At 38.8% G+C, this 25,195-nt stretch overlaps 1 pseudogene; it reads left to right on the top strand.

Annotated features, from left to right (window-relative positions):
- The first annotated feature begins 1,549 nt into the window (after positions 1-1,549).
- On the top strand, positions 1,550-24,675 carry LOC110206997 (small ribosomal subunit protein eS6-like; annotated as a pseudogene).
- The last annotated feature ends 520 nt before the right edge of the window (positions 24,676-25,195 follow it).

Genomic DNA, 25,195 nt, shown 5'->3' with positions numbered 1-25,195 from the left:
ACCCTCTTTGCCTCAGTTTCCTCATCTATTAAATGAGCTGGAGAAGGAAAGAGCAAACCACTCCAGCATCTTTGCCAAGAAAACCTCAAATGGGGTCATGAGTCTGACACAACCAAAATGACTGAACAACAGCAACAGAGTAAGGTAGAAACATTCCTGCTCTACAGAACTGAAATATATCAGGAGAGATTGACAGCTTGTGTGGTGCCAACAGAACATCGCGCTACAGATGAGGCAATAGAAAACCTAGGTGTTCTCACAGCAGCAAGAGACAGCAAACCTACTTTGTCTTTCGCACTCTCCCACATCCATTTCTGCAACATTGTCCCAAGACTCTCTGGTACCTAGGACTGTTAGGTGCCCAGCTGTTCAAACCCTCCCACTATTGCATCTTGCTCAGGTCTGCCTTCTGGGAAAATGACTTATTTTCCAAAAGTATATCTCCTTTCTCTCCCACCCCAACAAAAATTGTCTTTCTCCTTGGTATCTGGATGACTTTAGCTAATATTGGAGGAAAGCCATCTGATTAAAGGAATTCACAGAAAGAAGGCTTACTCTTTCCATTTGAATTTAAAAGAGAGATTTGGTACCTAATGAAGTTCTAAATAGTGAAATGTTTGGAAGAGAGATTTTTTTGAACCAAGTAAACTTTCCTAGTACTTACCAACAACTTTTTACCACTATATTTTCCCTTTCACAGCAGAAAAGGTACCAATCCCTGTCCTGAAGAGTGATGGTATTCAAACTTCCCCATGAATGTGAGAGTTGAACATAGTACTGATTCTGCATCTGGTTTATTAAAGACACATTAATGTCACCTGGAACCAGTGCTGTACTATAGCCAGCTTGAAGTAGGAGAGCTGATTGTTATATTTTCAACGTGAGTATTTACCCTTTAGAAATCAGCAAATATTACAAATCAGGACTGGATTTATAGTTTTGTTAATTGTTTAGCACTTAAGAAAGTGATGGAGAAAATGTAAATGATGCAGATTAAACTTTAAAAATGTGAACAGGGTACTTTTTCTCCCCAGATAGCCAGCTGGTTGCTAAACATTTACCAGGACTTCCAAGAGCCAAGATGGCAGAGTAAGGAGTAAATCGTCATAACTCTCTTATACTTACCTCCAAACAACCACAAAATAGCACCCCAAAACAAATCCTAGAATAGTAGAACCAGCAAAAAGATGCGGCGAAACTAGCTTTTGGCTCGAGAAACTTGGCAAGAAAGGTCTGTCTCACTCAGGTAAAAGGGTAATGCAGTTCAGAACAGCAAACATCCCAGCAAGACAGCAGGAAGCCCACCTCAGCAAACCAGTGGGAGATCCTGAGCCCCAGTGCAGTGGAACAGGCAGACACCAACAATAGGACCTCCCTCCCTTCCTCCTTACTGGGCTTTAGCATAGCCCCGGGCAAACGGGCAGCCACCAGCAGCCAGACCACCACAGGCTTCAGTGCAGTCCTAGAGAAATGCAGAAACACTCCCACAGGACTTAGCACCCACCAGACACCAGCACCCAGCTCAGCACCAGGTAAGCTGCCAGACCCCATGGCCCCCAGCAGCACCAGCCACCCCCCCACACACCACCCCCTCAGCATAGCACCAGACGTGAAGGTTCCCCATGTGTCTCAGGGCAACATCAGCGTGGCACCAGGTAAACAGCTAGGGGCTGCAGACCCCGACACAAGAAGCCTGAGACAGTGCCCCTTCTACCTTGGGAGCAGAGCTCAAATTTAAAAGAGAAGAAAAAGGTCAAAAAAGATGAGCAAAGACAACAGAAAAAGAATCTGACCGTAGAAAGTTATTATGGTGACCAGGAAGATCAAGGCACAAACTCAGAAAGGATAATAAAGTTAAAAATCTATGGCCAAATCCCAAAGAAAAATGGGAAGTGGTCTCAAGCCCAGAAAGAACTTATGGAAGAGCTCAAAAAGGAACTTAAAAATCATAGAAGGGAGGTAGAAGAAAAATTGGGAAAAGAAATGAGAGTGATGTAAGAGAATTATGAAAAAGGATTCAATAGCTTGGAAAAAGAAAACAATTGCTTAAAAAATAGAATTGGCCAATTGGAAAAGGAAGTACAAAAGCTAACTGGCAAAACAACTCCTTAAAAGTTAGAATGGAGGGGCAGCTAGATGGTGCAGTGGATAGAACTCTGGCCTTGGAATCAGGAGGACCTGAGTTCAAATCCGGCCTCAGACACATAACACTTACTAGCTGTGTGAGCCTGAGCAAGTCACTTAACCCCGTAGCCTAGCCAAAAAAAAAAAAAGTTAGAATTGGGTAAGTGGAAGCTAATGACTTTATGAGACATCAAGACTCTATGAGGACTTAAGCAAATTCAAAAGAATGAAAAAATAGGAAAAAATGTAAAACATATCATTGGAAAAACAACTGACCTAGAAAATAGATCCAGGAGAGATGATGTCAGAATCACTGGACTACCTGAAAGCTATAATCAAAAGGAGGACCTGGACAGCATCTTTCAAGAAAGTATCAAGGAAAACTGCCCTGATGTCCTAGAACCAGAGGGCAAAATAGTCATTGAAAAAAATCCATCGATCCCCTCAGGAAAGAGATCCCAAAATAAAAACTCCAAGAAACATTATAACCAAATTATGGAACTATCAGATCAAGGAAAATTACTGCAAGTGGTCAGAAAGAAACAATTCAAATATTTGAGGAGCCGCAATCAGTATTATACAGGACTTGGCAGTTGCAACATTAAAGGATCAGAGGCTGTGGAACATGGTATTCCAGAAGGCAAAGGAGCTAGGACTGCAACCAAGAATTTCTTACCTGGTGAAATTAAGCATAATACTTCAAGGGAAAAAATGGCCATTTAATGCAATAGAAGGATTTCAAGCTTTCTTAAGGAGAAGACCAGAAATGAACAAAAAATTTGATCTCCAATATCAAGACCTAAGAGAAGCCAAAAAATATGAAAAGGGAAAAGAAAACATAAGGGATTCAAAGGAACTGAACACATCACTAGATGGGAAGATGACAGTGGGGTAGGGGTTGGGTGACTTGGCTAGGTGACCCGTATCAGGGTACTAGGTGACACCTCCCCCAATAGTGATTGACAATCAGGGCTGGGGACAATGGGTCACTGAGTTAACCTAGCTTTCAATAGAGGCGACTTGCAAATAACTAAGTAGGTAAATAAGATACATACAATGTAAATGAGAGAGAATCTCAGAGAGATGGCACTAGCCATGGGTGGAAGGTTGCCGGGAGACCAGCAAAAGTCTGTTATGGAAGGCAGATTTAAATTTAGTCTCAAAGGAAGTTAGGAGGCAGAAATGAGAAAGAGAGACATTACACGGTTGGGGAATCCATTTCGTATGTTCCTTTTGGTTGTTTTATCTAGTTAGATTGTAAACTTTTTCGGGGTAGAAACTGTTTTTGCCTTTTCTCTTGGTATCTGGGGCATAGCAGGCGCTTAATAAAAGCTTGATCAATTGATAGAGGGCTTTTGTGGCCCCATCTAGGTGCAGCCATTATTTGTCTGACACACGAAAGAATTGAAATAGTTTTTGACAAGGGACTTTCAAAAGAGATGAAGCCACAAGAAAGCAGCACGAACTATGGCATCAGCAGCTTTGCAAGAAAACAGTTTGTGACGGTCTCTGAGGCAGAGAAATGTTCCAGCTGGTAAGCATCCTGAGGAATTTGAATTGTCCAAGTCACCCATGTTTCCTTGTTTCCTAATGGCCTATAAGCTTGCAGGCAAGTGTGCCTCCTGAATGTATGAGAGATTTTAAAAAATTTTTAACCTAGAAATTCTATTTAAGCAAATGTCTTTGAATTGAGTCAATACCAATTTCTGTTTAGTCTTTGGAGATCATCTTAGGGAGTTCATAAGCTTTCTGTTTGAAAAAAATTTAACCAAAAGCATGATTAAAATCTGCGCTGAGGGTGGCCAGATCTGCAAAACACAAAATATGTACTGAATACATGATAGTTGATGTGGGGGAATACAATAGAACTATAAGAGACAGTCTTATGATGAAGAATTCAAAGCCAGTCATTTTGAGGGATTTTCAAGCATAATTTTGGACATACTCAGTTTTTGTCTTACATACTGACATTAGAACCAAAACCTTAAGTAAAATGTGGCTATACTGTAGACTCAGTTTGTGAAATGAAAGACAATGATGGTGGGCAAAAATAAATTACCTCAAAGTTTATTTCTTGAGGGGGAAGAAGAAAAATTAGTTTCTGTGCAATATAACTGAAAAACTGAAAAAAGGCATTGCCTTCTGGTAATTTATATATTAAAAACATTACCTTCCTCTGTGGAAAAATGTTAACAACCTGGCTATATTAGAAAGTGGGTTTTAATTTCACTTATTTAGCAATCTAAGGAATTGCTTCTGATTAGTGACATTTCTTCGATCAATGTTATCTCAGTTTAAAGGAATGTCTCTGATGAAGAAGTCAAAAGGTCCCAGGAATTCCTCAGCTAGTAAGCAATGTCTTTGTCAAATACAGAGATTTGGCAGTGAAGAGCAACACAGATTAGAATACAAAATCATTTATAAAACATTATAGAAAAGGACAGTAGAAAATAATAAGCAACATGACCTTATAAAATGGTGAAAATGAGCCTGGGAAAAGCTTGTCATGAGAATCATAAGAGCTCTTACAAAGCTTACAACAGGTAGACATGCAATGGATCCTATTAACCAAGACTTTTATAGGGATTTATTCTCGTCAATAACAATAGTAGCTGACATTTACATAGCACTTTGAGATTTACAAAGCACTTCACACACATTTTTGCATTTGTATCTCACAATAACCAAATAAGGGAGGGACATACCATTTCATATGCCAACACTTTAGTTTTTGAAAGACAACTTGAATGTCTCCCTTTCTTCTTCTCTTTTCTAAGTAAAACACTCCTAGTTATTTCAACCAGTCTTTAAGTGATATGAATTCAAGGCCCTTTATCATCAAGATTTCCCACCTTTGAACGTACTCTGGCGTATTAAAGGTTCTTCATAGATTTAGGGTCCTTGAAATGAACACAGTACTCCAGACAGGGTCTGACAAGGTGTGGGTACAAAGAGTCTATCACCTCACCTTCTTAATTCCTGAAAGCTGTACCTGTGCTAATGCAGCCACAAACAGCAGTTTTTCAACCTACCACATCACACTACTGAATCATAGTGAACTTGTAGTCTATTATAACCTCCAGATATCTTCAAATAGTTGTTTGATCACATCTTCCCCATCTTGTACTTGTAAACTGATTTGTGTAACTCAATTGTAAGACTTTTATGTTTATTCTTCTTGAATTTCATCGTATTAGATTTGACTTTCTAGGGTATAAAGATCTTCAATTCTGACTGTCATCAAGTATACTAACTATTCCTGCCAGCTTATTATAATCTGCAAATTTGATAAGCACATCATCTATGCCTTTACCGCATTCAGTGATAAAAATGTTAGGCACTCCAGTGAAGATTTCTTGTCAAGTTGACATCAAACTATTGGTGACTTTCATTGGGTCACGTCTGTTCCCACCTAACTACATTATTGTCTAGTCCACATTTAGAGAAAGTGGATGGTTGATAAAAGTCACTCAGGTTTGGGGTTTCACAGAGATACAATTAGGGATTAAAGGAATCAGGGTAAAGAGCAGTATAGAATTAAACTGGTTACAGAATACTTCAGTGCTATAAGAAATAATGAACACGATGAATACAGGAGCATAGAAAGATTTACAAGAACTGATACAAACTGAAATAAGAAGAGCAAGGAAAACAATATACATGATGATTTTAACAATGTTAGCAGAAAAAAAAAAAGAATCCCAGCAACTACAAAACAATCATAAGCTTAGCCCCAAAGAGATATACTAAGACAGTTCTCCCTCAATATCCCTCCTGCAGATGCTGGAATTCACAGGTGTGGGACATTGCACATAACATCAGATTTTTTTTTTTAAGCATGCTTAATCAGTTTTTGCTGCCGTTTTTTCCCTTCATCTTTTCCATTCATTTAAAAAAATAGTTGTTATAAAGGCTGTCTTGGAGGCGAAGGGTACAGGGGGAATTTAGTTAATATATAAAAAAGTTCTGATAAAAATCTATTTTCAAATTTAAAAGAAAAAGAATTAAAATAGTCAAGAATGTGAAGAGCGAAAACTAAGGCAAAAGCAGTGGGTGATGAACTGGGAAAGCAGAATAGGGTCTAATGACTGGAGGTCAAAATTATGGACAAAGAACAGGTTTAAAAAGGGAAAGATGGAAGGATAAACATTTGTAATCCAATAAAGGAAATTCAGAGATTTGGGGGACTTGGACACATATCTTCTGATTATAAATTCAGTATTTTCTAAGTTACTATGACATATTTATACTTAAGGCACTGTAAAAATGTGTGTGTATGTTTAAAAAATATATACTCTTTATTTTAGCCAAATTTGTCAGGGACCATTTATTAGATCTACCAACTGGGGAGAGGCCCTGACTGGTAAAGTTCTCCCTGCTATATTAGAAAAGATTTACCCTTTTCCCCACTGCAAGCAATTCCCAACTCACATTTTATGGTAATTGTGAAACCAAAAAAAAAAATGAAATTCCACAGCAATGGTAAAACAAAAATATGTGGTTTCAGTCAGGATTTTTAGAATTAGTAGACAAAGAGATTAATGTCACTATCTGCATACTTTTTTTGTAGAGATGCCTTTCCCAAACTGCTCCCTCTAAGGACTTACTTACACTTTGTCTGGTTAATGGTAAACAAAAGAGGATCCTCTCTACATTTGGTTAACAAAAAAGACATTTTCCCTTTTCCTTTGGCCACCATAAATCCCCTCTAATGATTTACCCTGGCATTCTGTCTTCTCTGGGGGAGTTAAGTACACTCCCTATTTTAACTAAGTGTTATATTCTGGGGAGACTTCATTCAAGGGAGTCCAAGGGCTTCAGACCTCAGCACTTGTATAACATAGAATCTTCACACAACATAGAGGTCGGTGATGTATATTTTCATGTGAGTGACAGAAGATGTGTCATAATAGAAATATCTTTAGAATGTATACTCCTTGAAGGCAGAGGCTGTGTCATTTTTGACTTGCTATCCCAGGTGCCTAGTACAGTGTCTGTCACTGAGCAGACACTTAATAAATGCTCTTTGATTGATAACAGAGGTATAAACAACTGCTGTGGGAGCAGAGAGGAGGGAATGGAGAAATGAGGGAATAAAGAAAAGATTCTTAGAATACATGACATTTTAATAAGGCCTTGAAGGATAGATAAGCTTTCAACTGACAGACTGATGGGATTGAATAGTCCAGTCAGAGAAACACCAGGAATAAAAAAAGGCGTGGAGGCAGGAAAATGTCAGATGAGTGTGGGAGAGCTACAGTGGTCTAATTGTGTGGAGTGTAAGGTATAGGAAAATTGAGATTCCAAATTTTGAGTGTGATATATCAAAAACATAGTCTAGTTCTAGATAAATGGATAACTGATCTTGGAGAGAGTCAACACATTATCAGGTGTGCATATTGTCTAATAGTAACATTGGTGCTAAGGTGGCATTTCACCACCGAATAAGTATTTGTCAATGCAGTTGTTTTAGTTGTTATTCTGTCTGACCATCTGATTTTTGCTCAGTACAAACTGGCATTGAGAGGCAGCACAGTGTAGTGGAGGGAGAGCAGACTTCTGACTTTGGATCACCTGGGCTCAAATCCTCTTTCTGATGCTTGACTGTGGGAACCTGAGCAAATCTCTAAATTTCTAATATCCCCAGGCAATGCTCTAAATGGCAGAGCCAGTACCAATCTTTGTCAGTAAGGGGAGTTTCTAATATTCATGAAGTAACGTCTTCTGTCCAAAAAAATATTAGCATTGTCTCTATCTTCAAAAATGGAATTGTTATCCCTTTATATTATAATCATAGAACCTCAGGGTTTGACGGGATCTCAGAAGTCTTCTTAGCCACCTCCTATGGAGCATGAATTCCCCAATTTGTCCCTGAAAAGTGCTCATTCAGCTTCCATTGAAGACCACAAGTGATGGAAGATTTCACTGTCTCTCTAGTTCTCTGTAACTTCAGTTCTTAATTCTTCCCTCTGGGGCCAAGTAAAGCAAGTCATATCCATCTTTCATGTGAGAGCCCATCAAATATTTGAGGATAGCTATCATGTCCCTTTTAAGCCTCCCCTTCTGTAGACAATATGGTTTGATGGAAAATTTATGGGAATTGGAAACAGAGGACCTGGGTTCAAATACCAGCTCTACTATGGAACACCTACTTAACTGTAGGCAAGCTATGTAACCTCCCCATAAAAGGAGTTGAAATAAATGATCTCTAACATACCTTTTGGATCTGTAATCATATGAACCATTCCCTTTAAGGCATCCTGGTATGGTGCATTTTCAAGTCCTCTCACCATCAGCATGGAAAGAAAGCTGGCCTTGGAAGCAGGAATCTAGGTTTGAATTTTGGCTCTGACACACAAGCAAGTCATTTAACTTCTCTGAGCCTCAATTTCCAAATCTGAGAAGTTGTAATAGTATTTGTATTATCTAGCCCCATGAGGCTGTTTTGAGGAAAGTGCTTTGTAATCCTAAAAGAGGTTATATGGTTGCCTCCTTTGGATTTATTCTAACTCATCAATACTGTTCTTTAAAAGTACCTGTCACATCTGAACACAATATTCCAGATGTGGTCTGACTGGGGCAGAGTGCTGTGATATTTTCTTACTTTACACATTAAGCTTCTTTCAATGCTATCATATTATGTTGTTCAATTAAATTCAATTCTACAAGTTTTCATTAAGCACCTACTATGTGCCAGAGATGCTGGATAAAAAGACAGAAATGAAACATTCCCTCCCCTCAAGAAGCTTATGTTCTATTGAGGGAAATGACATGGACATATGCAAAACATAAACAAAATTGTGCGCAAAATACAGGGATAAGGATTGGACCTGTTATGTCACCAGGAGAGGAAACCATCTCTACTAATACCAGTCAGGACTTTTCTTCAGCTTATATATGGCCTTAGAGAATTGCTTCGAGCACTGAGAAGTTGTGTCTTGCCCAGGGTCACACAGCCAGTGTATGTCAGAGGCAGTACCTGAACCCAGGTCTTCTTGGCTTCAAGGGTGGCTCTCTGACAATTACACCACAGTAAATGTAAGGTAATTTTTTTTTTTTACTGGTGGCAGTGAGAAGGCACTAACAGCTGGGGCAAATCAGGAAAAGCTATTAGTAGAAGACGATACCCAGGTGAGCTTTGAAAGGAACTAGGAATTCCAAGAGCCAGAGGTGAAAAGTGACCATCTACAATTCAGGCATGGGGAACAGCCTATATGAGGATTCAGACAGAGGAGTGCCGTGGAATACCATGCATTAGGAACAGCAAGAAGGAGAGTTTGGCTGGAGTGTAGAATATATGAAAGGGAATAAAAAATATTATTCTCCTTGGTAGAAAAAGATTAAATTGAGTTGTTCTGCTTTCTGTCATCTGTTATCATCATCTCATCCAACTTGAGTGCTGTTCTCATCTCTGCTTTCCTTGTTACTCTCAATATAGCTATTTTTTTTTTAAAAAAAAAAGCCTTTTTGTTATCCTTAGCTTTCTTGGCAACTCTCAGATCATTCTGGGTTTTAGCATTTCTGAATTTTTCTTACAGAATTGTGCCGCTCTATGGTACTAATCCTCAGTTATCTACTCTTGTTCCCATTTTCAGAATGTCATTTAAAATTTATTGGTGTCTAAGTTCCCTATACATCTAAATCAGTCTCTTTAGATAGTGCTAGCCCCTATTCTTCTCCATCAGAATAATTTATGATATCAGGTTTTTGTTCTTGAAAGCACTAAATTCTTCTTGTGCTGACTTCCTCTAAAGAATTTGACTTAAGAGATCCTAGCTATCTTTCTTTGTATTTTTTTTTGAAAGCCCCAATCCCAAAATCTAGGACATGTGCCTAGCTTTTCTTTGCTTATCTTTGTACACACTCTAAGAAAAACTCCACAACATAGCAGATAGTGCATCAGAATTGGAATCAGGGAAACCACACAGTGGGGGGAAAAAAAGTATTGTGTTTGGAATCAGAAGATCTGGGTTCAAATTCCATCTCTCTGACATTTGCTACCTGTATGACCTTGGTCAAATCACTTCATCTTCCTCGGCCTCAGCTTCATCATCAATAAAATGAGGGATTTGGACTAGATGGCCTTTGAGGTCCCTTCTACCTCTAAATTGATGATCTTAAAGAAGATACAGCATATGGGTTCAAATCTTTTCTCTGACACTAGCTATGTGACCCTGGGCAAGTCACAACCCTTCTGAGTCTCATTTTCTTTATCTATACAAGGGAGACTAATGCCAGTTGTATCTATGTCACAGGGTTAGTGTGAATATTAAATAATATAAAAGTACTTTGCAAGTTTTAAAAATTATGTAAATATTAGTTACTAATACATACATATTAATACAATATAGTTACTTTCTTCCAAAATTCCTATTATTTCTAAATCAGTACCTGCTTCCTTTTTTGTTTTCTTTGGACTCTTAAACTACTTTCTGTGGGGAGCTCCTGGTGAGGAAACTCTTGCCTCGACTCACTGTCTTAGAGAGTTCCCTGAGGCTCTAATGGGTTAAGTGACTTGCCCAGGGTCACACAGTTACTATGGGCCAAGACAGCTCTTTCTGGCTCAAAGGAGGGCTCCTTATCCCTGGAGCTGCTTCTCTGTTATCATTTTAAATTGGCACTTGCTCTCTCATTGTTGGTCAAAATCTGATGTAGAATAGCGGCTCCCTTGTCAAGTCTTCTACCTTTTTAAGAATTAAATTATTATCAAAGCAAGTCAAGCATTTACCATCTGCTCTGCTTTTAGCAGAGATTTGGCCAGCAGATGTCCACACAGTCAAAGTCCACCTTCAATACTGCATTATTGCTCTGAGACAGTTTTGTAATCTCGGGAGTTATCTTTGATGACAACAATACTCTCTGATACACTTAAGAACAGCACAGTTCTTATTTATGGCCAAAAGAATCCCTGCAGTGTTTGGATGTATTCCCTTTCAACCACAGAACACGCCACCACCTAAAGTATAAGCAGGATTACAGTTTTGATCTTAAAATCCAAACAGAAGATTGGCTACTGCTGACTGCACCTTCCAAATGCAAAGTTCCTTTTCACCCCCCCCCCCTCGTGCTTTTCTTCCGATCACAGCACGAAGGCACTATTTAGCTCTGCAAACTCGAACTACACTACTTTCACCTTCCTTTCCTGTATTTTCAGGCCTGGCTAGCTTGTGAGAGAAGAAGTCATTGAATCTTTCTCAAGCTGATTTGGGGGTGGGAGACACCAAATGAAAGCACTTTGATCTTATGGCAGTGCCTGTACTACATCTGGTTTCCCTCTACCCAAGTTGGTGCCCTGGGTACACTCTTCTTTGATTCCCAGGGCACTTCCAGAGCCAAAATAAAAACACAAATGAGAGTACTGTTTGTTCTAATTTTATAGATATTAAAGTTTTAAAGATCAGAATGAAGCATCAAAGCCCCTTCTTCATCTATCCAATTTTAATCAGTTGGACGCTAGAAAAATACAAGAATAATTTAATTTGCAGGAAAATTAATAAAGATACTATTTTCCTGAAAAATATGGTAAATCAGAGGTTGGGGCCAGGAGGATGTGGGTTTGAAGGCCAGGCTGTTGCATAGACTCAGACAAATTTAAACAAGTATCCTTGCCCACAGTGATTTTCTTTTAAGTTCTCTCGTCTCTCTCCAAAACAGCTTCTCCTTTGATCAAAGTTACTTCTGAAGAGCCAGTCAAAAGATGGGCCAGGTTTCCTGCTGCTCTTGACCCATTTTATCTCATTTAGACATAATGCTGATTAGGCAAAGACCACTTGGCCCCAAACCCCATCCCCTTTAAATTTATCTGACTCCTCTGGAATGCGCTAGCTACAGTACACTGTTGTCACTGAGAGAGTGATTACTTCTCAAGAGTGTGAAGATAAACAGATTCTCCCGTCTGCAAAGCTTGTTCCCAGAACCACATCTCCACTTCATGTTCTAGGAGGTTCAGTCTGGGCATCTCACTTCTTTAAAAATAACAGTCAAAAATAAAATGTGGTGATTTGTGCAAAATCTATCCTGGCAGTCAAATAGAAGTCTAAGAAATCATTCTATGGGGAGAAAGAATCAGGCTTTGTCACTAAGAAAAAGAATAGTGTGGACTGAGTCAAAAAGTGGGCAAATAGTAGGAGACTGAAGACAGGCACTGACAAAGAGTTGTTCTTTGTGTTTGTGTGTGTTTGGAGGTGGGGTTGGGGGATGTTGCCACTTTAGCAACAGTTGTTAGAATCTCATCTTGGGGCTAGTGGGACAGTCAAGGAGGTTGGGTTTCCCTCTCCCATTCAACCTACAAAAACCCTTCTAAAAGCCTCCCACACTAGCACAATGGCATCTGACTTCAGTGTTGAATAGATAAATTATAGCCACATTGTTAGTTTAGTGTCAGAATCCACCTCCGGCCACTGCTTCCTCCACTCTTTTCTTAGTCAGGCACACACATCTACCCCACTGGAACTTCTTATAGGGGACCGACCTTTTCTGATGTCTCTAGTTAGTAGCACTCGCTTTTTGAAATTAGTTTTTGTGCTTTGTATTTACTGGTTTATGAGTTGTATCCCCTCAGTTTAAGATATACTATTTGAGGGCAGACAATTTCATTTTGTCTTTGTATTCCCAGTGCTTATTACAATGCCTTGTACATAGTAGGCACTTAATAAATGCTTGTTGAATTTACAACTAGCTATGCATCCAATTCCCCCTTGGCTAAAAGACAGGCACCTCAAAGTACCAGTGGCATTTTCCCACTCTGTTTACGAACAGCACCATGTTGGGTTTTGTTTTTTTTTAATAAGGCCTCTTAGGAATCCAGTAACTGAGAGAAATTCAGGTTTTCGTGGAGAATAAATCATTAAAAAGGCTCTGGGGAAGCTAGCAGTAAGTTGGGTCCCTTTAAACTATGTGTTTCCTCTTCGAATACTTACTTAACAATTCCATGTATTCTTTCCTGGAAGTGATAAGAGGCTGTGCTGTCAGGACAATGACATTTTGGGTACTAGCATGATTTGCAAGCTGGGATTTAGCTTTTCAAAGTGACAGCCCTACATAAATCTAAGAAACAAACTCTCCCTTAATGGATACAGTCATGTAAATCTCACATCTGCTGATAGAGCTAATGCATGGAAAGTACAGCTCTTGGGTCATGCAGCATTTTAAAATCAATAACCGAAGCATAATAATAGCTGACATTTATATAGTATGTTTTATACCTTATTTCATTGGAGCCTAATAACAAGCCTATGAGGCAAGTGCCACAAGTATTATTATGCCCATTTTATAGATGAGGAACCCGAATAAATGAAAATTATTTATTAAATGCTTCTTATGTGTCAGCAATGTACTAAGTGCTGGGTACAAATAGAGAACATCTGTACCTTCAAAGAACTTACATGCTGATGGAGGAAACAATACATGTAAGGGAACATTTTGGGAAATCACAGGGATGATAAGTAGAGGCTAAACAGATACGCTCTTTTCAGAAGCAGTAATTGCATTGTTTTTAATTACTGTTCCCAAAGTGAGAAATGGAAAATGGGAGTGAAAGAGGAGGCCTGTTTGGTGGCAGGGTAGATGGCCTGGCTGAGGTTGGCGAGATTAGTGGTACAATGCATAGAGCACTGGGCCTAGAGTTAGGAAGACTTGAGTTCGAATTCTGAGGGTGATACACACCTGCATTTCAAAAGTCTGGTTCTAGATAATTTAATAACTGATGGTGGAGAGAGGCACCAAGTTATTAGGTAGTTATTGACTGACTGACTGACAAGTAGCCCTGATTATTAGGGAAGGGAGAAGAGTTTCACTTGACTAGGCAGTACCTTCAGTGGAGGAGGGAAACCCACTGGTGTTGCTGTTTAGTCATTTTTTAGTCATATGTGATTCCTCGTGACTCCATTTGGGGTTTTCTTGGCAGAGATACTGGAGTGGTTTGCCATTTCCTTTTCCAGCTCATTTTACAGATGAGGAAACTGAGGCAAACAGGGTTAAGTGACTTGCCCAGGGTCACACAGCTAGTGAGTATCTGAGGTCACATTTGAACTTCCTGATTCCAGGCCTGGCACTCTATTCACTGTGCCACCTAGCTGCTTTACTTAGACTATTAGCATTTTTAAATGTTTATTTTTCATTTATGAAATAACGTATCCAATTTAGGTACCCAACGATTACTGGAAATTCCAGCTCAAAATGCTAATAGTCAAAGAGTTATTAAACTGTTTATACCCTTTGCCTATTAGCATTTTGAGGTGGAATTCCCAGTAATCATTAGGTACCTGAATAGGATGCAACATGATGAAATTTCAATGATTACTTCAAATAGGCATGAGTGCTAGGATCATAGGATTTTAGCGTGGGAAGGGACCTTCTAGTCCAACACCTTGATTTTACCAAAGAGGAAACTGGGAAGTAATTTTCCTGAGGTCACCCAGCTAGGATTCAAATCCAACTGCTCTGACTATAAATCCAGGGTTCTTTCCGTAGCCTAGAAATATCAGGATCGTGTCTTGAGTATATTAACAAATACTGGCTAGCAGAAAAGTAGTAGCCCTAATAGAAATGGTTAAAAAGGGGCTAAGGGGGAGCCTTAAAACTATATGGCAAGGTATCCTTCTCTAAATTCCCTGGCAGTTATGATGGGCATGCTCAACTAGTTTAATGATACAAATGGAACACCAAAAGAGTGGGTAAGCTCAGAACTGGGCGTGAGCCATTGGGATAGGGAATCCAGGCTTTGAGGCTATGAAGCTGGGCACCAACTAGCAATGAAGGGGACCTGAGGGCGGATGACACCCTCAGGTATGCTCTGACACACCTGGTTACCTGATGGATAATTGGGTCTAGAAGAGGATAAAAAACGTATGCTCTCTGAGCACTAGAATGAGAGTCAGATGATCTGAGTTTTGAGCTCAGTTTTGCCAAGAACTCTTGCCTCGAGAGTCCCTCCCTCATCTCTAAAATTCTATGACTCTGTGATCCTGGAATTGATAACTTGTCTCAGTTTAGCCCTCGAATATTTTTCAGATGGGACAATTTACTTGTCATACTTATTTTAGATGTTTGAGGATTTTTTGGTACATTTGGAGGAGGGTTTTAATTTTGTGTTTGCTATCCAAATATCTCTTTCCTTTACCCTCAGAACACAGAAAATCAAATTAGGTTAAGATAGTGATTATCATGTAGCTTGTACGGGCAAAGATATCTCACCCTTACAATAAGTCTCTAGTATTGTGAAATGTGTGCACACACATATGTAAAACAGAATTGTTGCTGTGTTAAGCAAGCACTTAGATACTACACATATAATTTTCAATAATTACATTTTTTCGGTCCTCATTCTTCTTGATCTCTCTATAGCATTTAACACTTGACCATCCTATCCTCTGACCACTTTCTCCTAGTTTTCTCCTTTATCTGCTCCTTCTCTATCTCTTTCCCTGGTTCCTCATCTTCTTCTCAAACCCTTGGCAGTATCATTCACTCCCATGGCCTCAATTCACCTCTGTACTGATTATTCCCAAAAGTTTATTTGTTTGTTTTTAGTTTCCCTGATCCCTCTTTGGAGCCCCATGATTCCATAACTCCAACTGCCTACAGAAAAAGAGGTGATTGAATATGCATAGAAATCCATCCTGTACACCAGAGCCAGATTAATCTTTTTTTTATGAAGCTTTGAGTCTGTCTCTCCTCTGCTCAAAATTCTTTCATGGCTCCCCAATATCTACAAAATAAATTTCTTCCTCCTTGGGGGTGAGGAATAGTCAGGGCCTTCCAGAATCTGGAAGAATCTCTTTCTTTCTCCAGCCTTATCTCTTCTCACTCTTCTCTTTGAACCCTCAGGTCCTAAAAAACTACTCATTCTTCCGGAACACCCATGTACATTCCTGCCTCTTCAAATTTGCTCAGATCTTCCCTTTACCAGGAATGCCTCTCAGTTTATCTAAATCTTTCCTTTCTTTGAAAGTCAAACTCAAATCCTGCTTTCCCCTCGAAGCCACTTTAGGCAGTGATCTATCTTTTCCTACTCTAAATGCTTACGGCAAAAGAACAACTAACTCTCTTGTCACTTATCCACCAGGAACTCATCTGGTGAGTTATCTTTTTATGTTCCAGGGATTACACATCTCTCCCTCCCTCTGGTACACAGATGAGTTGGTGCTGGCTATCCTCGTATTCTTTACTGGCTATTTCACAAAGCAGCCCCAGGTAATTAGTATATTCCATTCCGTCCGCTGTAGGGGAATTAAGGACAATTAGTGAGAGTGTAGGGTATTCTTTGTGGAGTCTTGCAACTGGTGGGAAAGTGATGATGAGGTTGACTGAGAGAGATTACTGATGTGTAAAGCCTGGGGCTATGTGCAAAAGAAGGCACAAGAATAACAGAGGTGGGTGGGTGGGCAGGAGGGAGAAAAAAATCAATTTTTGTTTGTTGGAAAAAAAAGAAATTTCATTAAAAGGAAAAGAATAATGGAAGCCTGTTTTTTTGAGCAATAAACAAGTCTGTGAAAGTTCTTACCACGTAGGCCTACTGTTAAAGAGCTTAAGAAAATGGCAGAACAGACTTCCAGGTCACACAGCCAAAAAGATGACAGCTAGACATTTTCTCTGATCCTCCTGTCTTCTCAAACCTCTCTAAAATAGGAATTATATGTAATAAGTAAAATAATTTTTTGTCTCTACTGCCTAGCAGGAGAGAAGGCTAATTCCTAATCTCTAACATACTTACTCAGCACTTCCTTCCCCACTAACCACAGTGTTCTAGTTGGGCTATACAAACCAACCCACAGGTTTCCAGCAGAATCCAGGACTGATATAGAACAATAGCAATCTTCAAAGGTCAGTCAGAGAACTGAGGAATCGAGGTGGGGCAGGAAGACATCATGTAGTATAAATATTATAAGGCAAAGGAAAATGAATCGATACCTTCTCAGGCAGAGGACCCTGTGGATTCTTAAGAAGAGAGCATGGAACCACAGCTGAATGTTCCTGAGTGGTTTCAAAGAGAAATAAGAATTGTGAAAGCAGAATTTATGGCCTGCACAGCAGAAATAATTGGCAGAATAGAAAAATTTGAATCCACAGTGGCAAATCTCACTAAAGAAATAAAAGAGAGAATAACTGATTAAAAATGGAAATACACCGAAATGAAGGACAATCTGCAAGAAAAGCAAAAAGAAATATTATAAGAGTTGACCTAAAAGACAATCTAGGTATTTATATCTCCCAGAAAAACATGAGAAGTCAAAAAATCTGAGCATCATAATGCAAATTATAATACGATAAGCTTGCCCAGGACTCCTGAACACAGAAAATGAAGTGCCAATAGGAAGAATCCACAGATCGTCTCTAAAAAAAGGAAAAGACCCTAAAGGCCAAGGCATATAGTGGTTAAATTTAACAATTCAATGATAAACAACAAATTCTGCAAGTAACCATGAAAAAGACCTTCATGTGAAGGAAAGGAAATTCAAATAACACAAGACTGTTCTGTATTCACTATAAAACAAAGGAGGAAATGGAATAATATGCTCTGAAGAGCAAAGGAGCTCAAGATGCAACCCCAAACAACATACTCTGCCAAACTGAGCCTAACCATCATTGAAAAAACAAAGCTGTTTAATTAAAACAGAGACATTTGAAGCATTCAAATAAAGAAAGCCAGACCCTGACGAATCATTTACTTTGTAAACACCCCAGACAAGAAAAAAAGTAACAGAAAGGTAAAGAAATGCATCAACCAAAGAAGATACAGATAATAAAATGAATTACCCTAGAAAAAGACAGAAAAAAACCTTTAAAAATATATCTATAGGGCTAAGAATAACAACAAAATAATAGCAGAAGGGCCATTAAGAGATTTCTTTCCAAAAGTACACGAGGACATAAGGAGACAAACCCCTCCTATAGGTGACTATATATATGTATATACACACACATATACATACTATATATGTGTGTATATATATATATATTTGGTAGGACTAAACTACAGAATGGGAGGACATGTAAAAAGAGAGAGGGGAGAAAGGAGAAAGAGGGGATGTATCCTAATCAAGTCAAAGGTTAAAAATAAAGGGAAAATAACTCCTTTAGTCTTTCTCTTTCTCTCTCTCTCTCTCTCTCAAAAAAAAAAAAAAAAGAGGGCCTATAGGAGAATAGGTGAAGAGGCAAAGGAAGGGATTGAAATAGGAGGAAAGAAAGGAGAAATTCTAGTTTTTGTGGTAGGAGGAGGTGTCACTAAAGAATACTCCCATGAGAAGAGGAAAAATATTCTATAAGTAGATACATACCCATTTATTCTACAATAGGTATACTCTATAGGGATTTTCTGATTAGAGAGACCACTCATCCTCCCTTAGGAGAAGGAAAATAAGATCTTCGGGGGGGGGGGCAACTGACACCCGTGCATCCAGAAACAATGACAAATGAGAACAAAAACAATCACAGTGAGGACACATGGTAGTAATGAACCACAAATACCTAAGCATCTAAATTCATAAAAGAAAAATTATCTGAATTACAAGAAGATATGGAGAGCAAAACAATAGCGGCAGGAGGTCTTCATGCCCTCTCAGTTTTGGACAAATTTAGCAGAAAGATAAAATAGAATTGAACACACATTGACAGAGAAACTAGAACTAAGCGACTTATGGTGTTTTCTAAATGAGATTGCTAAAGAATGTGCATATGCCTCAGCATCACATGGAACTTTTTTAAAAAATTGGTCCTTTATTAGGACGATATTTTGCCATATTAAGAAATAGCAGAAAAGTGGAGAGTAGGAATCCAGCTGGGGTGGTTGGGAAACTGATGCAATTGCTTCATGGAACAGGGGCTTCGAAGTGCTGCAGTCAGGGCTGACAATGGGACAAGCAACACCCTCAGGCAAATAGAGCTGTAGTCAGAGAGGCGCTGGAGTTAGCACTGACCAGTTTTCAAGAGTAGATTATTAAATTTTCACTAAGTTATCTATCCCTCAGAAATTGGCAGTTGTTAACAAATCAGGGCTTGATTTATTATTTTGTCGATTGTCTCAACTTAAGAAAGTGTTAATAATGCTGATTAAGCCTAAAAGTGTATGTACATATATTAAAAAATATTCTGGATAGCCTTATTGTTAAATATTTACTGACACACCCCTGTATTATTCTATAAACATTTCTTGAGTTTATCGGAATGCAGTAGAAAGTTCAGGGAATGAAGGTATCATCAGAGTACAGGCCTAATGATAATTAGGCTAGCAACAACTGACTTTTATATAATGCTTTAAAATTTACAAAATGCTTTATATCAGATGTGTCAAGCACAAACAAACTAATAGCCTGGGCTGGGCCTGAACCAGATTAAAATGTAATCAAGAAATATGTTTACAAAATAAATAAAAACACAATAAAACATGGACAGCTACGTGGCACAGTGAATAGAGTGTTGGGCCTGGAGTAACGAAGACTCATCTCCCTGAGTTCAAATCTAGTCTCAGATAATTACTGGCTGTATGACCCTGGCCAAATCACTTAACCTTCTTTGCCTCAGTTTCCTCATCTGCAAAATGAGCTGGAGAAGGAAATGGTGAACCACTCCAGTAACTTTGCTAAGACAACCCCAAATGGGGTGACGAAGAGTTGAAAATGACTAAACAAAAACAATTTAATGAAACATAGATAATTAACTATTAACAAATTAAATTAATTTGTTATTTTTCTAAGTCAATATGTGGCAGGCAGGGGTCCTTATATATAGTTTAATAGCCGATTTCTTTTTGAGTTTGATACTCCTGCTTTACATCCATTATGTGATTTGAGCCCCACTATACCCCTGGCTTACAGAGCTGTGGAATACGGGGATGGCATCAGTGAGTAGCAATGGGGAGCAGTGACAAATGACAATAAAAACAAAGGTGTTGAATCAACAGAATATGGAGGGAAACGTTGATATAAAATAATCAAATCCTACAATGCTTAGGTGGATCCCTATACAATATAGTACTTCAGGTCATGGATACTATACAAGAGACTACATCAAAGTATTTCTCTACATTGGTGATCTCTTTTCTGTTTCCTCAGTGGGTGATTTATAAAAATCATTTAAAAAAAAGAAATTAGCCAAATTTCTTTTTCTAAGCTGCAGATTTTTTTTTGAGATTTAAAAATATATGAAGACTCATTTTCTTAAGCAGAATAGCACTAGAGCATATATTATTTAATTTTTTTTTTAGTTTTCAACATCCACTTTTATAAGATTTTTGAGTTCCAAATTTTTTTTCTCCATCCTCATTCCTCCAAGATGGCATGCAATCTGATATAGGCTATACATGTACAGTAATATTAAACACATTTCCACATTAATCATGCTGTGAATGAAGAATCAGAAGAAAAAGGAAAAACCATGAGAAAAAAAGAGAAAATAGTATGCTTTGTTCTGCATTCAGACTCCATAGTTCTTTCTCTGGATGTGGATAGCATATTCCATCTTGAGTCTTTTGGAATTGTCTTGGATCGTTGGATTGCTGAGAAGAGCTAAGTCTATCAGAGTTGGTCATCACACAGTATTGCTGTTACTGTGTAAAATGTTCTGCTGGTTCTGCTCATTTCACTCAGGATCGGTTCATGTAAGTCTTTCCAGATTTTTCTAAAATCTTCCCATTCATCATTTCTTATAGAACAATAGCATTCCTTTACATTCATATGCCACAACTTATTCAGCCATTCCCAAATTGATGGGCATCCCCTCAATTTCCAATTCTTTGCCACCACAAAAAAGCTGTAGAGCATATGTTTTTATAATAATTTGTAAGATGGTTTAAAAAACAAAGTTTTTGAAAGCACAAGAAATATTAAAAGAGAAGAAACAAGCTTCAAGAGAGAAGAAGGGTATCTTACTCTAGTAGAATGTAAGCAGGGATTAGTTTTTGTTGTTTTTTCTTTGTGAGCCCAGTTCCTTAAATATACAGGTCCTTGTAATCATGGATCTGGAGCTTGAAGTTAGCTTAGAAATCATTGAATTCAACCCCCTCATTTTACAGTTGAGGTAGTAAGGAACAGAGTTTGGATTTGAACTCAGGGGCTATGATTCCAAAGTTAGTCATCTTTCCTTTGCACTATATTGCCTCCTATAAAAGGTTGTTGGACTGAATTGGATTGTATTCCCAGTGGGGTTGTCTGAAAACTGGACAGCTGGCCACGCACATATGCACACAATAGAATAAAAGGTTCATATATTGTTTTTCAGTTGCAGATCTAAAAATACATTGTGAAATGTTTTATGTTTAAGCTATGTTGGCAACAAAGATCTGGAAAACAATCTGGATACAACCTGAGAGGCTAGGGTAGGGAGGAGAAGAGAGAGTCAAACTGTGAAAAGATAACTGACAGTTTAATTTCAAAGTTAGCTAAGGATGATCTGAGTTCAAGTCTGATCTCTGATACATACTGGCTATGACCCTGGGCAAGTCAACTCTCCAAAACTATAAATGGCAGAGTCAGTGCTGTTTGCATTGGTAGAGGGAGTTTGCTCAGTAGGAATTCTTGGAACCAAAGAAATCACAGGTCCCATTAAAAAATTTCAAAATCAACAAACTACCAATGTTTTAGCCCACAAATACATTTAAATGGGTTGTCACTGCTGTACAAAAATTTACTACTCAATAATAGATTAAGTTCTAGGCATAAATTTCAGGCCCCCATAATAATTAATAATAATAATAATAATAATAATAAGTGCTAGGCACTGTGCTAAATGCTTTCCAAATGTCATCTCATTTAATCCTCATAACAACCTAGGGAGGTAAGTGCTATTATTATCCCTATTTTATAGTTGAGGAAACTGAGGCAAACAGAAGTTAGGTAATTTGCCTAGGGTCACACAGCTAGTAAATATCTAAGACCACATTTGAACTCAGGTCTTCTGGACTCCAGGCTCAGCATCCTATCCAATGGGCACCTAGCCGCCTCTCATTCACTAGGACTCTATATGCCATCAGACTTAGATACAAGTCTCCCAGGTGTCCTTTTTTTTCTGTTCTAGGTCTATTTACAAACAGAATTATCAAGTCATATGCAAATGACATTTTTGGGTCAATGAAAAAATTCAGGTATTTTGGATCATTAGAAGCACAACCTGCTCGACATGGTGTGGCTTTAATTGTTTAGCATTTCAAGCATATTTGTTATTTTTCTGGTGCTTTTGACAATGTGCTACTCCTCACAGGGGCCTGTTAAGATGGGTCTTATTCCACTTGACAGATGTGGAAAATGTCTCAAGGAAAATGTCTCAAAGCATGTCTACAGTCATCCAGTTTGTAGAGCCAAGGGAAGGCTCCAAGAGTACTCTGAAAAGTCAAAACGAAGATGCCACCTTTCAAAAACATTCACAAGAAGTATTGGTAACCTAACTTTCCAGCTATCATCATGAGAATTTGGAAACCATTCGCAATCTTTTTTTGCAGATGCCACTGGGAGCATTACCTAAATTTAAAATGCCTTGCAGAATTCCCCAGTGTAACTTCTTTTCTTAGCAGTGTGTCAAGAAATGATAGAACTGACTTTAGTTTGGTGCTCTTTAGACAAGTGGAAAGTCAAGAGCGAAAGAGAGAGGCTATTTTCATATTTAACAGCAGATGAAACCATTTATAAGGCACTCATTCACTCACCCACACACCACCTGCTCCCTCCCACAACTATGGAGGGAGACCAGAGCTGGGAGGGAATGTTCTTGGAACTAAGTCTCTCCTATCTTTCTCATCCAGGAAGGAAAAAAAGTGATACGTCAGTAAAGTTTACACACATACTCTGAAAAAAAATTTTTTCCCAGTCTTTTGGTCTAATTCTACTCTTCATCCTCTTATAATTTGCTGTGCCGTTTCCCTTTCTCCAAAGCTGAATTTTAAAAATTACAGCCTTAGCAGACTTAGCAGATTGGTTCTTTAGTTCATTAAGATGATACCAAGATTGGATCTACTCCTTGGACCTAAGTGAAGCACTTTGGCTAATAATAATGAAAAATGATTTTGCTGAACAAGATCTATACTACAAATGATGAGATGTGACTATGTGAGATGTGATCTCTCAAGCAACCAAACTTAATCAGATTATCTTCAACTGCCTAGACAGATGTGCCACAGTGAAAATCCTATTGTGACCTCAACCCCATGCTCAAGGAAGAATAGTCTCTCTCATAGAAGAGGAATTCTAGTAGAAAATTTGAAACAAGTTTTCCCCTTTCAGAATAGATCTCCCTTAAATATCCTCCTATGGCTGGTGGAAAGTTGAAAGTTTTAACAACCTTGCATTCAAAACGTCAATAATCAGTCCTTAGGGGTAATTTGATTCAGCTCCTTAGTATTTTCCAGGCTTCCAGTTAAATGAATATTGAATGTTTTGTGTGTGTGTGTGTGTGTGTGTGTGTGTGTGTGTGTGTGAAGGTAAGAGGGAGAGTAGTGGGGAGAACCTATGTGTTTTCCATCATCTTCTGAAAATTTGTTTATTTCCACTTGGGGGAAAGAGGAAGGAATAACAAATTTTAACCACTTGCTTATATGTCTATATTTGGTTTGATTCAACAAGTGTCTAGTCTATACAAGTCACTCTTACTAATGAGAGGTCTGGGAATAGACGTAAAAATATGAAACAGTCCCTGCTTTCAAGGAGTTTGCAGTCCACTAGGCTGTAACTGTATACTTTGTTGGAAACATTCATTCAGATAGCTCTAAGAATGCTTTTCTTGCTGTTTCCCGTGGCAGGTCTGAAGTGGGCGGCTGTGCATCTTTGCACATCTCTTTCCCAGCCACTGGCTGTCAGAAACTCATCGAAGTTAATGATGAGAGAAAGCTACGGACCTTTTATGAGAAACGGACGGCCACTGAAGTTTCTGCTGATGCTCTGGGTGAAGAATGGAAGGGTTATGTGGTCCGTATCAATGGTGGGAATGACAAACAAGGCTTCCCCATGAAGCAGGGTGTTTTGGCTCACGGACATGTCTGCCTGCTGCTCAGTAAGGGCCATTCTAGCTATTGCCCTAGAAGAACTGGAGAAAGAAAATGTAAATCTGTTAGGGGCTGCACTGTGGATGCCAACCTGAGTGTCCTCAACTTGGTTATCGTGAAGAAAGGTGAGAAAGATATACTAGGACTGACAGATACAACTGTGCCTCGTCGCCTGGGGCCCCCAAAAAGCTAGCAGAATCCACAAACTTTTCAACTTGTCCAAAGAAGATGATGTCTGGAAGTATGTTGTGAGAAAGCCCCTCAACAAGGAAGGTAAGAAACCCAGGACCAAGGCTCCTAAAATTCAGCGTCTGGTGACTTCCCGAGTTTTGCACCACAGACGTAGACGCATTGCTTTGAAGAAGCAACGTACCCAGAAGAACAAGGAAGAAGCAGCAGAATATGCTAAGCTTTTGGCCAAGAGAATGAAGGAGGCTAAAGAAAAACGATAGGAACAGATCGCTAAGAGACGTCGACTGTCTTACCTGAGAGCCTCCACCTCAAAATCTGAGTTCAGTCAAAAATAAAGTTTCTAAAAATGTGTTAGAAATAATACCTTTTGTCAAGTAAAAAAAAAAAGAATGCTTTTCTTGAAATGAAAATTTGAGAAAAGTTACTTGAGTTTCATAGATAAGACGTCAGAATAGCTTCTATACCAAAGAAGAATTTTCATTTTAAATTCCCCATCACATCGTTCCCTCCACCATTATTCCTCAGATAGAGCAGATAAAACAATGGCTCTGGAGTCTGAGGACCTGAGTTCAAATCTTGATTTGGTCACTTATGGCAGAATATGACATTAGGTAATCCACTTAACCTCTGTAGGCCTCAGTTTCCTTATCTGTAAGATGAGAGGATGGGTTAGATGACCTTTAAGAACCTTTTCCAGTTGTAAATCTAAGATGATCCTGTGACTGGCCCAAGGTGAGATCAGAAAAGCTCAGTCTTCAGTCAATCAGCTACTCTTATCACTACTTGCCCTGGGCCAGGCTTCCTTGACCTGTGAAGACTATAGGCACTTTTAAAGGGAAAAGAGACATGTTTTCAGGGCTTCTGCAAATTTAACCTCCCTGAACAAGCAGAAAACCCAAGAAATCATGTATG

Source organism: Phascolarctos cinereus, unplaced genomic scaffold (assembly GCF_003287225.1).
Source record: "Phascolarctos cinereus isolate Bilbo 61053 unplaced genomic scaffold, phaCin_HiC Scaffold_3;HRSCAF=262, whole genome shotgun sequence".
NCBI lineage: Eukaryota > Metazoa > Chordata > Mammalia > Diprotodontia > Phascolarctidae > Phascolarctos > Phascolarctos cinereus.
This window is presented reverse-complemented; position numbering and strand designations above follow the sequence as displayed.